The following is an 18,757-nucleotide window of genomic DNA, read 5'->3' as shown; positions in this document are numbered from 1 at the left end:
GCAATTTTAATGACCAGTAGTGTATGATTACGAAAGTTAATAAATTAGCCAAGAAGGCTAGAAGAGTGTTTCTACTAGATAGAGCAGGTAAGCAGTTGTTTGTATCTCACTTAGACAATAAATTGGCATCACTTAGTTCCATTAAGGTGGATGTAGAGGAATTATGGGCAAAGTTTAAGCAGACTGTAAATCGTGGGCTGGAGAGCGATGTGTCCAGTAAGTGGATAAAGGATTGAAAAGACCCACCATGGTTTAATATGGAAATTGAGAGGATGCTGAGGAAGCAGAGTCTTTCGCACTCTCGGTTCAAAAGGCATCTCACAAATGACGACAAGCAATGGTTATTAGAGCTTCGGGCGTCTGTGCGAAGATATATGCGTGACCTTAGCAAACATCTAGCAGAGAACCCGATGAAATTCTGGCCTGACGTAAAATCACTAAGCAGGTGTAAGTCTTCCATTCAATCCTTTGTTGACCAGTCTGGTGTGGCAGTTGAGCAAAACGAAAGCTGAAGTGTTCAATTTCGCGTTCAAGAAATCGTTCACACAGGAGAATCATGCAGACATACCTCATTTGACAATCTAACAGACTCCCGTACAGATGATACAGTAATAAGCGTCCCTGGCGTAGAGAAATAATTGAAAAATTTGAGAGAAATTAAGTCACCAGATGCGGCAGAAATCCCAGTTCAATTTTATAGAGAGTAGTCTACAGCATTGGCCCCTTACCCAGCCTGCATTTATCGCGATCTCTCAACCAGCACAAAGTCCCATGCCACTGGAAAAAAACGCAGTTGACTCCAGTATATAAGAAGGGTAAAAGAACAGACCGGCATAATTACAGACCAACACCCTGATCTTCTGTTTGTTGCAGAATCCTTGAACATACTCTCAGTTCGAATCCAATAAATTTTCTTGAGAATGAGAAGATTACTTTAGAAAGCATCACTCTTGCGAAACTCGATTGCACTTTTTTCGCATGATATGCTGGAAACTGTGTATGAAGAGCAACATGCCGATTTCCTATTTCTAGATTTCCGGAAAGCATTTGACACAGTGGCCATTTCAGGCTATTAGCAAATGTACGATCATATGGAATAAACTCACAGATATGAGAGTGGCTGGACGACTTCTTCAGTAATAAAAATCAGTACGTTGTTGTCGACGGCGAGTGTTCATGAGAGGGAAGGGTATTGTCGGGTGTGCCCCAGGGAAGTGTGATGGGATCACTGTTGTTTTGTATGCACATAAATGTTACAGCGCACACTGTAGGCAAAAATGTGCGGTTGTTTGCTGATGATGCTGTGATGTACGGTAAGGTGTCGAAGTTGAGTGACTGAAGGAAGACACAAGACAAATTAGACAAAATTTCCAGTTTCTATGATGGATGAAAGCTGGCTGTAAATGTGGAAAAAAATAAAAACGTTAATGCTGATGAGTAGGAATATGAAACCTGTAATGTTCGGATAGAGATCTGTGATGTCCGGCTTGACACATTAGAGTCGTTTTATCTGGCACCAACGTCGTAAAGCGATATGAAATGTAACGAGCATGTGAGAACTTTGGGAGGGAAGGCGAATGTTCGACTTCGGTTTACTGGGAGAGTTCTAAGAATGAGTTGTTTACCTGTAATGGAGAACGCATATAGGACGCTGGTGCGGCCTATTCTTGAGTACTGGTCGAGTGTTTGTGATCCATACCAGGTCGGAATGAAGGAAAATATCGAAGCAATTCAGACTGCTAGATTGGTTCTAACAACACTTAAGTGTTATGGAGATGCGTCGGGAACTCAAATTGGAATCGCTGGTGGGAAGGCGATTTAATTTTTCGAGTAATTTTTGAGAATCAGCATTTGAAGCTGACTGCCAAACGATTCTAATGCGCCAAAATACGTTGAGCCTAAGGACCATGCCTCATACAGAGGCATTTAGAGAGCCACTTTTCCTTCATTCTATTTGCTAATCGAATAGGAAAGTAACTGACTTGTAGTGGTAGACGGTACCCTCTGCCATGCTCGCGGAGTATCTGTGGAGATGTAGAATAGCATGGAGAGCAGCATCAAACCAGGCTTCAACTGAAAATCACAACAACAACAACAACATCAAAATTTCTCAGAAAATGTTATCGCATGCCAGTTTTAGTATAATATATTTGTGCAATGTATACCCGTTTATCATCTGGAACTCTTATTGATGCAGCAATTTTAATGGCCAGTAGTGTAGTTGCTATAGTGACAGCATGACCGCTAATCCCAATTTCTGCATTTACATTGTCGATAAGATTCGGCCTATTTGTAGTTACAAGGTCTAAGATAGTTCCATTGCGTGTGGGGTGCCGAGCTAGCTGCTCAAGACAGTTCTCATTAAACGCGTTCAAAAGTACAGTGTTTTCGAAAAGAACACATCAGTTACAAAGCATTATTTTGCCAAAACTATCCATCGATGCGCCACGGCTCGGTTATTCGAGGAACTTATACATAATCTAGTTTATATTCGTTGTCTTCTGTCTTTCATTTTCATCACATGTTGCAAAATGGCTAATCCACAGCAGAATCCATTTTGTGTTCTTGACTTTGCGAAGTGTAATTCCAAATTTACAGTGCAAAGTCGTTTCACGCTGAGGTATCAAACTGATCTTCCGAATGGATGGATCATTCGCAGATGGTATCGACAACTTGTAGACACAGGATGTGCATGTAAAGTAAAATCATGGCCGCTGTCGTGTTTCCGCCGAAAAAGTCGCACGAATTGAAAACACTTTCCAAAGTAGTCCTACAAAATCAACTCGTTGTACCAGTCTGGGGCTACAGCTGCCTACTACAACAATATTGTGTGTTTTGACACATCGATTGCTAATGAAGCCATACAACTTACAGATGCTATAGCCTCTGCGTCATGGCAACGAATGAAAAACGTGTGGCATTTTCTGTAGAGTTTCAGAATGCTCAGAATGCTATTGTCAGTGATAAGACATTTGCACAACGCATCGTGATAAGTGTTGAAGCGATTTTCCACCTTAGATGGAAAATAAACAAACAGCATATTCGAATTTGGGGCGTACAGAACCCACATGCACACAATGAGCATGTACGAGATTCGTCCAAAGTCAATGTGCTTTGTGCGATATCCCATGAGTTTACTGCCTGTTCTTGTTTGACGGAAACACGGTTAATGGTCAAAGTATCTTCCTATGTTACAAAAATGCTTGTTCCGAAGCTGAATAAAGACAACTTTATTTTTCAACATAACACTGCACCCCTCACTGGAGTCACCAAGTGCGTGAATATCTGAACGAACCTCGACTGAGTCGCTGGATTGGTCGTCAAAAACCCGGTGACTTAGCACTTCTCAGCTGGTCTCCACTGTCATGGCGCCCTGTGACGTCTTCCTGTAAGAATTTCATCCAGTATAAAATAGCAGTACCTAGAAGAGTTGAAGAACCGGATCTGTACTGCCCCAACATCAGTGATGATGGACATGCTTGCCCGAGTATGGGACGAATCGGACTATCGAAGTGATATTATTCGTTTAGAGCACTTATTTAACATATATAATCTAAACGTGAGAGTATGGTAGGCATGTGTACCAAGTTTCATAGATGAATGTTTAACAGTTTAATAAATATATGAATCGAAATACGAGGGATATTCGGAAAGTAAGTTCCGATCGGTCAAGAAATGGAAGCCACTGTGAAAATCTAATAAAACGTTACACCCTCTAGTATCCCTGTCGGTTTCATCACTTCTCTCTTTTCATTTTGAGCGTATGGTGAGTACATCAAGATGCGTAGAAAAGAGTGTCTCCCGCCAAGTATAAGGTCCTGGTGAGAGATTTCGCCTGATGTTATGCAGCCCACATTACAGAACTGCCATACGGTTCCTACTTCGTGACATTCCTCGGTCGCAATCTGCATGGTCAATGAAAATGCTCCTGCAGCATTTTCGATGGGAAGTGTTCGATCATCCGCACTACAACCAGTAACTGGCTCCCTCTGTGTTTCATCTCTGCTTACATTAACTACTGACTATGAAGACAACATTTTCCGCACAGTCAACGAGCTATAGATGAGCTTAGAGAATTGACGGGAAGCACATGCGGCTGTTTTCTATGACGAGGATATTGGAAAGTTGGTATAACGGTAAGACAGATGTCTTAGCTGGAGCGGCGACTATGTAGCGAAGTAGCTGGAAGGTGGAGCCAACTGTCGCAAATAAGTTTTTTTTAATTCTCAATGTAGTTTCCATTTCGCGACTGATCGGGACTTACTTCCTGGACAAGCCTTGTACATACATTCTTTTTTAAACACCCTGTATTGCGCATGTTTGTCTGTCTGTAGCCCCTGCAACGAATCCATAGACACCCCAGTCTGTACTCGGTAGGATAAAGCCGCCTCCAACTAGTATTGCATGCTTTGGGTATTTACGCTATTGACCATAGACTTTCTTTGAATGACGGTGTGAATGTCGCAGCAAATTCTGGTGGGCGGTGGAAAGCATCCAACAATTAACTTGGTTTTACATACACCTTTTATACGCGACCAGATAAGATCACTGTCACATTCAACTTCGACCTCGCTGAGACAATATTTTTGTCAACTGGAATGAACACTCCTCCTCATACGGTCTCTAATCTGTCTTTCCGATGTACGTTCCATGTCTCGCTAAATATCGCAGAGCTTGACACTTCCGGTTTCATTCCAGCTCTCGGTCCCAAGTACAATTTGAGCACGAGAACGTTTCTGGGAGGCACTACGTTCGGGGACATTATTACGAATATCTTGACAGGTCAGTGATAAAATTATGACAATTTAAGTGTCTTTGTTCTGAACACCGTTTGACGTCCCTCTCTGCTTATCGACTGGCGAGTGTTCATCAGAACGCCCTAAACTACCACCTAACGTAAAGAAAAACTCTCATGTCCACTCCACAAGTACTCTGCTACCCAAGTAGCTGCTTCCTTTGTGTAGTGCACCCTTGACCTAACAAGAGGAGTCCTACAAATCCTTACACGATAACGTAGGTCTAGAAATCTACAGCCGAGATCGTCACAGAGCGAACGACGCCTTTGGTCGAGATCTTCAACCCGGCTCTATACCAAAGGACCCTGATCACCTCTGGGAAAAATACTGCAAATAGAGAGCTCTGCTTGGATCCCGCTCCCGAGGTGAGCAGTATTCACCACCTCCTCCAGATGCCCATACGAACTAAGAATGACCTCAGAAAACATGTGACAGGTCTCGTTGGTGACGAAATGAGCCACAACTTCCAGACGACTGCACCCTGCACGTTCGATAGCAGGCAAGGCCGCCCTCACATCTCGGAGGAGGCCATCTGGTAAACATAAGAAGTGCACATTGGCTTTCATTCCAGCCCTGAACGCTATCTGCCTAAGGGGCTCCATAACACTCCTACTAGGGTTCGATTCCTGGCGGGTTCACGGATTTTCTCTGCCTCGTGATGACTGGGTGTTGTGTGATGTCCTTAGGTTAGTTAGGTTTAAGTAGTTCTAAGTTCTAGGGGACTGATGACCATAACTGTTAAGTCCAATAGTGCTCAGGGCCATTTGAATCGTTTAATCCTCCCTTATCCTGAGGGAGGCCGTATTGCCTTCGCGTGTTCCTACTTTTAACCAGAGTTAAAACCGATCATCCCTGAGATTGGATTGCACCAGTTTTTTAATTCTTCTGCAAGGAAATCATGATTGTATTTTGCAACAATCACTCACTGAACTGATAGTTTGGCGATATTCACACCAATCAGCACTTACTTCTCTCTAATTGGAATTATTACACCATTCTTGAAGTATGAGACTATTTCGCATGTCTCATACGTCTTCCATGGCATGTGGAATAGTTTTGACACGACAGCTTCTCTAGGGCTTTGTGTCGACTTACGTCTTCCAGCGTTCTATCAAATTATTATTGCTGTATCATTTCTCTCACCTTCGTCTACGTCCTTCTCTCTTCCTACAATATTGCCTTCATGTTCATTTCCCTTTTATAGTCCCTCTATATACACTTTCTACTTTTTAGCAGTCCTGTCTTTGTTTAGTACTGGTTTTCCATCTGAGCTCTTGGTATTCATACAGCTGACCCTCTATTCTCCAAAGGGGCCTTTAATTTGAAAAAGGCGGTATTTATCTCTTCCCTAGTAGTGGTGATAGCGACTTTGCTTTCCTTGACAACTGAATTTTTTAGTCTTTAGTTTATCCTTTTGCCTGCATCATTTTCTGCATTTTTATATTTTCTCCTGTTAGCAATTAAATTCAGTATCTCATGTGACGTTCAAGGATTACTATTAAGCCTTGCCTTTGCAACCATTTGATTCTTTGCTACCTGCACTATTACATGTCTCAAAGCTACCCATTCATCTTCTACTGTTCTGCTTTGCCTGCTTCAGTCAACCGTTGCCTTAATGTTACCTCTACAGCTCTTAACACCTCTGGTTCTTTCAACTTATCCTTATTCTTAATTTCCTACCTTTTTGCAATTTCTTCAGTTTCAGTCTATACTTCATAACCAATAAACTGTGGTCAGACTCCACACCAGTCCCTACATATTATTACAGTTTAAAATCTGGTAACAAAATCCCTGCCTTACAATTACATAATCAATCTTAAACCTTCCAGTGTCTCCCAGTTTGTTCCCCATACACAACATTCCTTTACTATTCTTAAACCAGGTGCTAGCGATGATTTAATTATCCTGTGTCCTAAATTCTACCAGGTGGATTCCTCTTTCATTCCGTTCCCCCATACCGTATTCACCTACTATTTTTTCTTCTCTACCTTTTCCCAATATGGAATTCCAGTCCACAAGAACAAATAAATTTTCCTCCGCATTAACAATCTGAACCACTTCTTTTATCTCATCACACATTTTTTCATTGAGCTAGTTGGTATGCAAACTTGTACAACTGTGGTGGGTGTTGATTTTGTGTCTATCTTGGGTGCAAAATTGCGTTCGCTTTGTTGCTCACAGTAGCGGATCCACATATCTGTTTTGACATACATTGTTACACCTACCCCTGAGCTACCTCTAATCTTGCATGTCTAGCCCTTTACTGACATCACCGGACGTCCTGTTCATCCTGCCACCAAATTTCACTAATTGTCACCATATATAACTTCAACCTCTCCAGTTCCCTTTTTAATTTTTATGGCCTGCATACCTAATTAAGGGATCTAACATTCCACTCTCCGATCCGCAGAAAGACTGTTTTGTTTTCCCAGATGATGACATTCTCATCGGTAGTCCCCGCACGGAGATACGAGATGGGGATGATTTTACCCAAGAGAAAGCCATCATAATTAAGCGATTAGTTGAGCTGTGTGTCCTCAGGGAAAAGAACGGCTCACTTGTACCCATTCACAATACTAGCTTAGGAGGGCGATGTTATTAAATGTCGCAAGGCCAGATCAGTCATTCATCCTGGTTGCTGACGCTCTTCAGGGACCACACTTTTGTCTGGACTCTCAACAAATACTACTCCATTGTGGCTGTGCATACAGTACGGCTGATTCTTCCATTCAGGCGTGCAAACCCTCCCACTACGACGAGGTTCACGATTCATGGGTGGGACGAATTTCATTCTTGGTGTAATTATTTACGGCACCTATGATTCTGACACTAGACGCAATAATTTATTCAGTTTAATTTCATTAGGAAAAACACTAAAACCTTTCCCCTGTATCTAGTTTTTCATGGTAAGTTTACCAAGTATTGGGGTATAGTATTCAGCAGTCTATGGCGTCACATTTCTGGGATACAAAATAATACTAAAATCGTATCGTTTCTCTATCCAGTGGGTAATAACATACAAACATTCACATAAAACTGCAAACAAGTCGTCATGTTATACAAAAAGTTTGCACCGAAGTTATTATTAATCGCTCATCAGCCAAGGCTTCCAGCGCGTTTGATAGCGATGTTTCCTGTTAAGAAAATCTTCATGAAAGCGTTACTTCAGTTTCGTGGGAAGATGTCTAGATGCGATTGTAAAAATGTTCGCTTCCATTGATTTTCTACACCACACGTCTTTTTGGTCGTCCAGTACTTCAGCCGATCTTGAAACATAATTCTTTTCTCAAGTATAGCCGAGGAAGACATGGTAAATGGCTTTGAGAGACGGCCCGGTATGTAATTCGACACTCTTGGTTTTACCGCCAAAGGTCTTATCAACATAAAAACTCGTGACATGTCCTGATATACACACACATTCATTCAAAGTAGTCTCTGTATCTTGTGGAACACTTGTTTCAAATGAATGAAATGCTCAATAGCCTTTGCAGATGACTCTTAGTATTTTTCTGATCAAGAATATAAATTTGCCTCGTAAGTCATTACTTGACAGCAGACTGATTTTCGAGTTCACTACTCTCCCAAAACCACAGACAATACCGGTATTTTGGGGAACTGCTCCGTAAAGCTGCAAGTAATGTAGCAACTTAGTTCCCAACATATCATCATTACATCAGAAGAAGTCAAGAAGCAGGATCATCCTTTCATATGCATTCACTTGATGAACCAAAGATACTGATGAAATTTTATTGCCATTATGAGAAATCACCTATTCTAGGCAACTTTTAGCCTTGTCAAAGAACTATCGCCAGGCTTGACGGTTATATATGCTGTATATACTCAGCAAGCCATGCATCCACGTCCATCATACTTCCTCATAACACAGGCACTACTGTTTCGTATTTATACAATACCAGGCCCTAGACTTTCAATAAATATATGAAGTGTATTCGCAGTTGCGAATTTGGACTACCATCAGCTGTATAATGGAATGATGAGAATGAAAATTGGTGCAGGACCAGGACTCCAACCACGATATCTCGCTTATCGCGAGCGGTCGCGTAACCCTTTTTTTAATTATCAGAATGAGTTGGTACTATGATGAATGACACTTCAGTAGACAACAGTCAAATCATCATGTAATATAAGCTACAAACGGGAGAAAAAATTAACTATGAAAACAGATAATAAATAGAAGGATGAAGGAAGAAAATACCGAGAACATAGCCAACAAACCACCACCAAGCTCACATAATACATATCAACAATTGATTTTATAGAGTTTTTTATTTTTGTAATTTTTTAAATTTTGTTACTTTATATTCTTTATTTTTTAGTTTTTATGTAGAACGTAAAAGCAGAAGGACAACCAAATCAGATTATATTGTAAATAGCAAACTAATAAGAATCCCGATTTGACTGCAAGGACTGCATACACTCTTGGGTATATATATTTCATTTATACACATTTTACAATAGAACTGGGGCGGTGCTGAGTTAAAACATGAAAGGAAACGAACAGGGAAACTAGGAGAAAACAAGCCGAAGCAAATCGTATGGGAACATACACAACAAAGGAAAACACCTGTCGTCAGAAATATGAAATTAACCAACACCTCACGGACGGAAAACAAGATTCAATATGCTTGCGAAGAGGTCTCGATATCGAGGCATTCACAAGCATGTTCAAGCGGCCGTGATCATGTACTTCATGAACTACATGTGACCTTCCCCCTCGCCTTCTACAACATAATGAACGAATTTCCCAGTAACCACATAACAGTATGGGTTTTCGTCCATGGAAAGAAGGAACAATCTGGGCGCAATAGGATATCCTTTGTATTTACAGTCCCGGAAGATCGACTAAGGAAGACCAATTGTGTTCTACTCGAAGACCAGTTGACCGTATGTCCTCCACAAGTGGTATCGTATATGTCGACGTACAACGACTACATAAATCCATGTCTCTAAGCCCAATACGGAAAACTCGCTGGTTCATTGGACTCCAGTTATTTACTACGTTATACCATGAGGACGCTACGCGCATCTGCAAAATCTGGAGACTCATACTGAACCACACTCTCGTCCATATCGTTTGCGGCGATTCTCTTTCAACGAGGTTCGGGCAAGGGACTGCTTCCCAACGAGTCCATAGGAATTATATGGTAAGGACGAGTCTCCATAAAATATCAGTCCCTAAATACCTAGCCGCTAGATAGGAGCCACGAACGTGTTTTAAATTATAATTTAAGCGACCAGCATCAATAGGGGATTCAAGACTAGCAGGACGGGCACAGAGAAATAAACGAGACGTAAATGTGTGAGTTTCTTGAAAAGGAAAGTTGCTACTCACCACATAGCGGAGATGCTGAGTTGCTGAAACCACAGCTCTTTGAGACTGCAGACGTGTGTGCAAGTGGAGTTTGCGTGTGTGTGTGTGTGTGTGTGTGTGTGTGTGTGTGTGTGTGTGTGTGTGTGTGTGTGTGTGTGTGCATGTGTGTATGTGTGTCTACAGCAGACAAAGGCCTTACTGGCCGAAAGCTATAGTTGAGTGAATCTTTTTGTTGTGCCTATCGCGACTGAGCATCTGAGCGATATGGTGAGTAGCAACTTTCATTCTCTGGTATTGTTACATTCCATCCTGGATTTTCCATTGTTTGAGTTTCTTGAGTCATCGTCAAAACAGTACGACTCACATACAGCATTTGCGTCTTCCATGGTATATCAGTCAGCCCCCCCCCCCCCCCCCTCTCTGGAAAGGAACCTGGTGCCATGTTCACCTCATACCGTAATCGAAATATATGTCATGCCTTTTCCATAAAACGACCAGGCAAATGTTGTAGTTTCTTCGCCATCATTGAGGGAAGCGGATAAAGCTGGGCCACGTGATACGCTTTGCATAAGACATACGTATACAGTATTCGGACTTTCTAGAACAGAGTAACAGAATTCTTTTCATGCTCTAGTATCGCTCCATGAATTGTTTCCTTGACAGGCTTCCAGCTGAGCGTCGCCATTTTGAGTGGACAACTATCAGTGATGATACCGAGAGACGTACGCCGATCCACTGCAGTAGCCGATGGAACAACCGCGTCATCAAAACCTCCCAAGATAAGAAGCCTGCATTTACCATCATTAAGTAATGCACCTGAACTCCGACAAGAATCGATTACAGGGTTCAGTCGAGGTATTTCCGCAGGATTGCGAAGTGCCACCGTCAAGTCATCCGCGTCTGCACGAACACTTATATTCCCGCCGTAAAGCGTCCAGCCTGTCAGCTGGGATGCTAGCATCCGAAGCAAGGGCTCCACAGGCAATAAAAGCAAAGTCATTGACAGCGGGCTTCCTTGAGGCACTTCCCTACGGATATTTATCGGGGCCGCGCAGGATTAGCCGAGCGGTCTAGGGCGCTGCAGTCACAGACTGTGCGGCTGGTCCCGACGGAGGTTCGACTCCTCCCTCAGGCATGAGTGTTTGCCCTTAGGATAATTTAGGTTAAGTAGTGTGTAAGCTTAGGGACTGATGACCTTAGCAGTTAAGTCCCATAAGATTTCACACACACACACACACACACACACACACACACACACACACACACACACACACATTTATCGGGGACGTCAGGTGAACATTAACAAACACCGAAGCCGAAATCCCCTTAAACAGATTTGAGAGCACTCGCCGTGTGTCAACAGTAAAACCAACTGCCTCCAGAATCCGAAGCAAAAAGTCGTGATTAACGCGATCAAATGCATTATCGAAGTCTAGAAAAGCAAGGGCACAAAGGGACGTCGGCTACAGCAGCAACCGAAAACACATCACGACACTAATAAATGGTTCCAATGGCTCTGAGCACTATGGGACTTAACTTCTGAGGTCATCAGTCCCTGGCCGAGCGGTTCTAGGCGCTTCAGTCCGGAACCGCGCGGTTGCTACGGTCGCAGGTTCGAATCCTGACTCGGGAATGGATGTGGGTGATGTCCTTAGGTTTGTTAGGTTTAAGTAGTTCCACGTTCTAGGGGACTGATGACCTCAGATGTTAAGTCCCATAGTGCTCAGAGCCATTTGAACCATTCATCAGTCCCCTAGAATTTATAACTACTTAAACCTAACTAACCTAAGGACATCACACACATCCACGCCCGAGGCAGGATTCGAACCTGTGATCGTAGCAGTCGTGCCATCACGACACTCGACTATAGGGGTAAGAATGGTACAACCAGATACGCAGCTTTAATGTTTTGCAACAATCGTTTCCATCAGAGCCGTTTCCTACTATTAACTGTCCTCGCCACAGTCTTATAATCAAGGTTCAACAAAGTAATTGGGCGAAAGCTATCAGAGGCAGACAGTCCTGGATGTTTTGTGATTTAAACCATTTTTCCCATTTTGATTGAGGTCGGCACTACTCTACCCTGTAACACATCATTCAAAAGGGACGTAAAGGTAGCACCCAACAACGGCCAAAACCCCACCTGTCTTGCCTAAGTGAACGAGTGCAGACCGACCTCCCTGGAGGCTTCTGAGTGACAACGGTGTTTAATTATCTGTTGTCAGCTACTTTAAATTCTAGGCTTGTCGTAAATTTTTTTAAATTTTCTTAAAATTTTCCAAAATTAATTCTTAAATTTATCTTTCAAGCTTAAACATTGCGGCCTTCTGCCTTTAAAAGGTTATGGTAATATATTTAAAATTTTTAAACTTAATTGAGGCTTTCAGCCATTGGTATTGCAAATTGCATATGTATGTTCTATCTGCTTTGTCTTAAGGCTTTCAACGTAGCCGTGATACGTTTTTTTTTAAAATTTATCTGATTTACCGCTTTAATTGCTTTTAATCTTGATGATTTTTAAGATTTCTTGTTGTTAAAGATTCAGGCCTTCTGCCTGTAAATATATTTAAAAATTATGAAATTTAATTGTGGCCCTCAGCCACTTGTATTCCACTTTGCATATGTTTCCTGGTTTTCTTTTCAAATTATTTTATTGTTACCTTAATTGGATTTTATCTTGTTGATTTGTTAAGATTTTTTGTTTGGAGGCCTTCAGCCGTGAAAGAGTTGCATTCGGTAAAGGTCCAGCTATGTGCCGCTTTGGTTGTAAAGGTTATTAAATTACAATAAATGACAATTAAGAGGAGAAACTGACCTCAAACTTTGGCCCTTTCCACAATACTATTACCTGTTCTGCCTAGTGGTTTAGCGGGTGTATCACTCCCTGACCTTACGGCCAAGGAACGGTCCACTCTATCTGGTGTTACATGTGGTCGGCCTTGCCCTTATCTTCGGATACCGCTTCAGTCTATGAAATGTCGCCACGTCCGAGAAACAGCAGAACGATTCACATTAAGCAAACGGGCCACATCAGTTTGCGACTGCCTGTTTCCATTCTTTCTATGGGCTTCCACAGCAGAGAGCCTGCTAGGTCTCTTCTCAGTGCCATACTGCACCGTCTATGACTGTATAGGCAGCGAGTGCAGACGTGGGACTATTTATCAAAGACTACCCTGTTTGGTAAGTGCCCTGACGTCGCTCTTGTCAAGGTTTTCCGTTGACCGGAATGCCATCTTCCCTACAGAATACGATCGTACTGACTTCTGTTGACAGTTTCTATGATTACATCGTGAATTACACGCAGATAGGGGAAATAACGGTTGGTTGCTTTAATTTTGAACACCTGTGTATTATGATGTAAAATGAAGCTGGAAGCTTAAGGTATGTGCTTGAAAATGACCAAATGTTGAAACTGGCCAGACCCATAGATAATAGAAAGAATACAACCAGGCTGGACCAAGTTTTCATTCTCAAATGCATTCAAGCATTCGACCCCCATAAATAATAAAAATTTAAAACTCTCGTATTTGCTAAGTTCCGTCATGGGTGGCAGGTGAGCTGTACTGTGTCCACCGATAGTCTGTGTTCCTGTATTAAAGCACACAGAGTGTGTCTTTGTTTGTTGGCATTTCTGCTTGGTAATTTTCTAAATCGGAGTTTCACTCACGTGATTAACCACTGGGATGTGTACTGACAGGAAGAAGTGTTGAACTGCACTGATGTTGACAACAGTGGTTACTGGCTTTTAATTGTAGCCCGCTGCAGATTCGATTTCCCTTATGTTTATTACTTGAAAGAATCGATGCGATAAATGCCTGCCATATGTGGGAAGGAGAGCGACGCCGGTGCAGCACACAGTGTTAACAAGGGAATCTAACGTTGTTTACGCCATGAATTATCACGAATCTACTGTATCAATTATAACAGCGTTTTTTAATATTTGTTGGACGTGTTGAAAGATAGTTTTTCTTGTAATTTCTGTAACGATCTCCAAGCGGCTTCATTTCCTATGTATGCCTAATGATATGACGAAGAGAATCATACAATGAAGAGATCCCGTTAGTGCTTATGATTGTATATGTGTCCTGGCTAGGTTTGAATTATTTACAGATAAACAATATTTGCCCGCATCTCGTGGTCGTACGGTAGCGTTCTCGCTTCCCCCGCCCGGGTTCCCGTGTTCGATTCCCGGCGGGGTCAGGGATTTTCTCTGCCTCGTGATGGCTGGGTGTTGTGTGATGTCCTTAGGTTAGTTAGGTTTAAGTAGTTCTAAGTTCTAGGGGACTGATGACCATAGATGTTAAGTCCCATAGTGCTCAGAGCCATTTGAACCATAAACAATATTTGGTGTCCTGTCTTAACTAAAATATATTTTCCTCAAGGACATCATGGTTTACACGACACAGTTAGATATTACTTCTGAGTTTCTTAATAACTAATGCTTCAATTTTTTCTTCAGACAATAATTTTTTACTGATACGTTACGTGTCACCTTTTCTTTCTTTCTTACAATGTTGTGGTATCTGAATCATTGTTACTGCCAAATCTGTTTAAGTAATTGAAAGACAGTTTGGCTAAAGGTGTTTTGATGAGAGGTTATTTGCTGAACTGTGTCCTCATGTGATTCGTATACGTGAAGGTGCAAGCCTTAAATTAATTTTGGCTTCTTCTTTAATTCATATTTCATAAACCTGTGAGTCCAAGTAAATTGGCTTTGGTATGTTTAAATGGGTTAGTTTGAGATATAATACAAGTTCCAACGATGCGTGACCCAAGCTCAGTCAGCTGCTTCATCCTTTTAACCCCATTAGCCAAATAATCAGCAACACTTGAGCCACGAGGCTTGAACAACGTTAGCTTCAACAGTCACCCTCTTTCCCGCACGTGACAGGCATTTAGCTCATAAATTGTTTCATGTAATAGATATAAAGGGAATCGAACTTGCAGCAGACTATAGTCATTCGTCAGCAATCTACGTACTTAACATAAAGGCAGTTCAGCACTTCTTCCTTTCACTACAACTGGCAGCGAACGTAAATATCAGTACACATCGCAGTCAGTAATAATTTATCACGTGAGTTCAACCAGGATTAATAAATAGCAGGCACAAATGTCTGCATCCAAAGAAGCATTCAGGGTGCTTCAATATTGTAACATTCTATCGGTGAACTCAATACAACTCACTGTCGCCCAAGATGGGAGTCAGTAAATATGGCAATACCTTTTCGCACTAAGAGTAAGCGCAATCCAAGTTCGCTGCACACTTCATAAGTGCACACTCTTCCGTCATACACGTCAAGCAGGATAGAGAAGTCCGATATAAAGACTTTCAGAGCATACACCAGATCAGCTACGCACGTTTGTCGACGAGGAAAACCGCCACAACCATCCCCTCCTTCCTTTCGCTCCGTACTCAGTGTCCACTTACTCCTTGATAAAAACTCTCTAGCAGACAAGCCGTAAGTCACAGATGGTGGAAGTATAGCAAACGTAGGTTGTATGTTCGAACAGTGCCAACCACGGTGCATCTCTTCGTCACTTTCCTCAACTGTAGAACACATACTTATCAAAACCCAAGTTTTTTTTGTTATTTGTAGATTTTCTAGGTTTCATCTGATTCGTTTAAGTACCAGTATTTAAGATAACATTTTATCTTTTTATTGTAGAGTAAGATAGTTTATTGACGATTTTCGCATTCATTTCAAAAATAAAACATGCCCGTTAGGGAGCCTTTCATTTGCCAGGTTGAATTGTTTCGTTTTGCTCCAATCTAGTTTGGTATCATAGGACAAAAACTGAGTTCTTCTTCATTTAGGCTCCATAGGAAAAGGGGGAGGAGTGCCTCTCCATTATTCAGAAGTATCTTTTTAACGAATAACTTTATTACAGTTAACTTAATTGTTAATAATGTACTCCTGTATTAATTTCTATGATACAACCCATTAATCTACTTTCTACCAAGTGTATGACGCAAATATGACGAGAAAATCGCGTTTTCTTTTACAGATACTTAGGCTTTGATGATGAATGGGACAAACTAAAAGTGTATGTTGCTTCTGGCGCTGTACTTTTTCTAAACATTCATGGTGGTGTCTGTTTGTTCTATATCGAGTCTCCCTACCACTTTCGCGCAACGACGCTCTGAGCGTGTTTTTTAGGGAATTAACTATTTTGAACCTGGGACCTGTTGCTGGTAAGGAGACGCCAGACCACACTTGACATGTAGAATTCAGAAGAGTTCAGCGAGACTAGCGATGATATAACCAAATACTAAATGATCTCAGCGTCAGCTCCACTGTACTCCCTGTAAAAGAATCTTAATACTAACTAAATTTAGTGGAAAGGGTTCAAGGCTTTCCTATTTTTAGTTAGCTGGTAAAATAACGTCGAAAAAGCAGTTAAGTTTACCATTGGAAATTTTATTCTATTCACAAAACATTGTTTATAAATTGCACTATTGATAAAAGGAAGTGTTTTAATACAGGATGGTAAAAACCAACAGCGTCCAACGAAAATGTGAACGAATATTTCCTGAGTGGGTTTCCAAGTTCTACAATGGATCGAAGGATGACCTATGCCATATCACATCTATAACCTAGGTTTAAATTAGGTTTCACAAAAGACAAAAACTATCAAAATGGTCTACAGTGACCCTCAGTTATCTTTAACAACTTATCTAACTTGTCGTAAATTACAGTGGCTGATGTGGATTCTCAATAACTATATAACAGAAACATCATCGCGTTTCAGATTTTCACTTCAAGAGGCAAATGTGAACACCATGAACTTTAATTGACGATCGACACTAGTATTACGCAAAAAGGGGGTGTAACAGATGAGGCTTCTGCAGTTCTGAGTGAAGCCTTATCCGCTCAAAAATGCGGCATCGCGTGCGTTCATTACCTTGTCGGTGTTTAGGCAGCGTCAGGGCAGCGGCGGGTAGCACAGCTCCGCTCACCTCGCTATCTCGGAAGCAACTCTCCCCTATCTTGCCCTTACTACAATTTACCGAAGTTGGTTTAAACAAACCTATATGGCTGTGTTTTCATCTGACCAATCAGGGTCTCAATGTTAACCTTAAGCTCCGCCTACAAACATTCTGTCTATCCAATGAGAAACGTTATACTTTTCGTGGTGGGGCAATGTTTTTAAAGTTTGCAACGTAACAGAGACGCTAAAAAGTCTCACGCTAAAACTTGCAGCTGGTGTGGTCCTTTTAGCGTTATCGTAAGATCTATACTGTTCTTCTGGAGGGCTCTAGCTTTTGACATGGGCTGGGCGGGTGGTCCTTTACGTACCTGAGACGCGAAATAGTCTCACGCTAAAACTTGCGGGTGGTAGCGGCCCTTTGTTGTGTTATCGTAAGATCTATACTGTTTTTCTGGAGGGCTCTAGCTTTTAACAAAGGCTGGGGGGTGGTCCTTTACGTAACAGGGACGCGAAAAAGTCACACGCTAAAACGTGCGGGTGGTGAGCCCTAGTGGTTAGCTGGCGAAGTGGGTGTCCAGTTCATCCCTTATCGTAGGTCCTTCTAGCTTAACACGGTTCTGCTCTCGGCTTCTGTCCTCGTTTCTCCCCTCGGAACGGCGTTGGTCTCTCAGTGGAAAGTGGGAAGTCTGTGGTATTCCATTTGCTCACTCGTTACTCGTAATAGTTTGGTTAATTTAATGTCACGATTTATTCAGAGCTATGTGACATACTACTGGATTTGCTTATCATGTCAGGGTTTTCATGGAAGGTGTTGGATTTGCCTGACACCTTACATTTTTTTCGATTTATTAAATTTTTTTCTGCTGCGGTTTCTTTTCAATTTATTTATTTCAGTGTTTCATGAACTTCATGCTTACTACAAAGTTCAGTTTACTAACTAGGTGTAGAGCAGTGACATATTCATTTACATATCACTGTGAAAAATCATGCTCAATAAACTTTTAACTTTTCTAACACTTAATTCATGTAGTCAATTTTTATGATATCTGTTCAATTCGTATGTACCTTCGTCTGCTGGTTGTGCTTCATGACTCAGTATAGCGACTATTTAAATGTTTGATTTAGAAGATTAAAGGAGCAGAACAAGGAACAGGAACCAAATCTTGTATATCATATTTTAAAGGCACACCTGGGATACCATTATGAGTAACCCAATATATAAGAAGTTTTGAAAGAATTCTGAAATCCAAATACGAAACATGACGGTATGGAAAATACAAAAAGGAAAAAAAAATGCAATCCACTCTTCATTAAGCAACATAATTTTTTTCAATACCAACAGTTGTGACCATATGGTCCGCAGCTCGTGGTCTTGCGGTAGCGTTCTCGCTTCCCGCGCAAGGGGTCCCACGTTCGATTTCCGGCGGGGTCAGGGACTTTTCCTGCCTCGAGGTGACTGGGTGTTGCTGTGTCGTCTTCATCATCATCACTCATCCCCACTACGGTCGGAGGAAGCCAACGGCGAACCACCTCCCCTAGGACCTTGCCTGGTGCGGCTGTGCGGGTCTCCCGCATCGTTCCTCTACGCTGCTCGGAGTGTGGGACCTCATCATCATCAAATGGTTTCCGCCAGTTTCGTTCGGTGAACGGAAGACTCCATGAGATGATTTTTCGAGAAGAGAATTTGCAGTAAATTATA

Source organism: Schistocerca gregaria, chromosome 8 (assembly GCF_023897955.1).
Source record: "Schistocerca gregaria isolate iqSchGreg1 chromosome 8, iqSchGreg1.2, whole genome shotgun sequence".
Taxonomy (NCBI): Eukaryota; Metazoa; Arthropoda; class Insecta; order Orthoptera; family Acrididae; genus Schistocerca; species Schistocerca gregaria.
Note: the sequence above shows the minus strand (reverse complement) of the source record.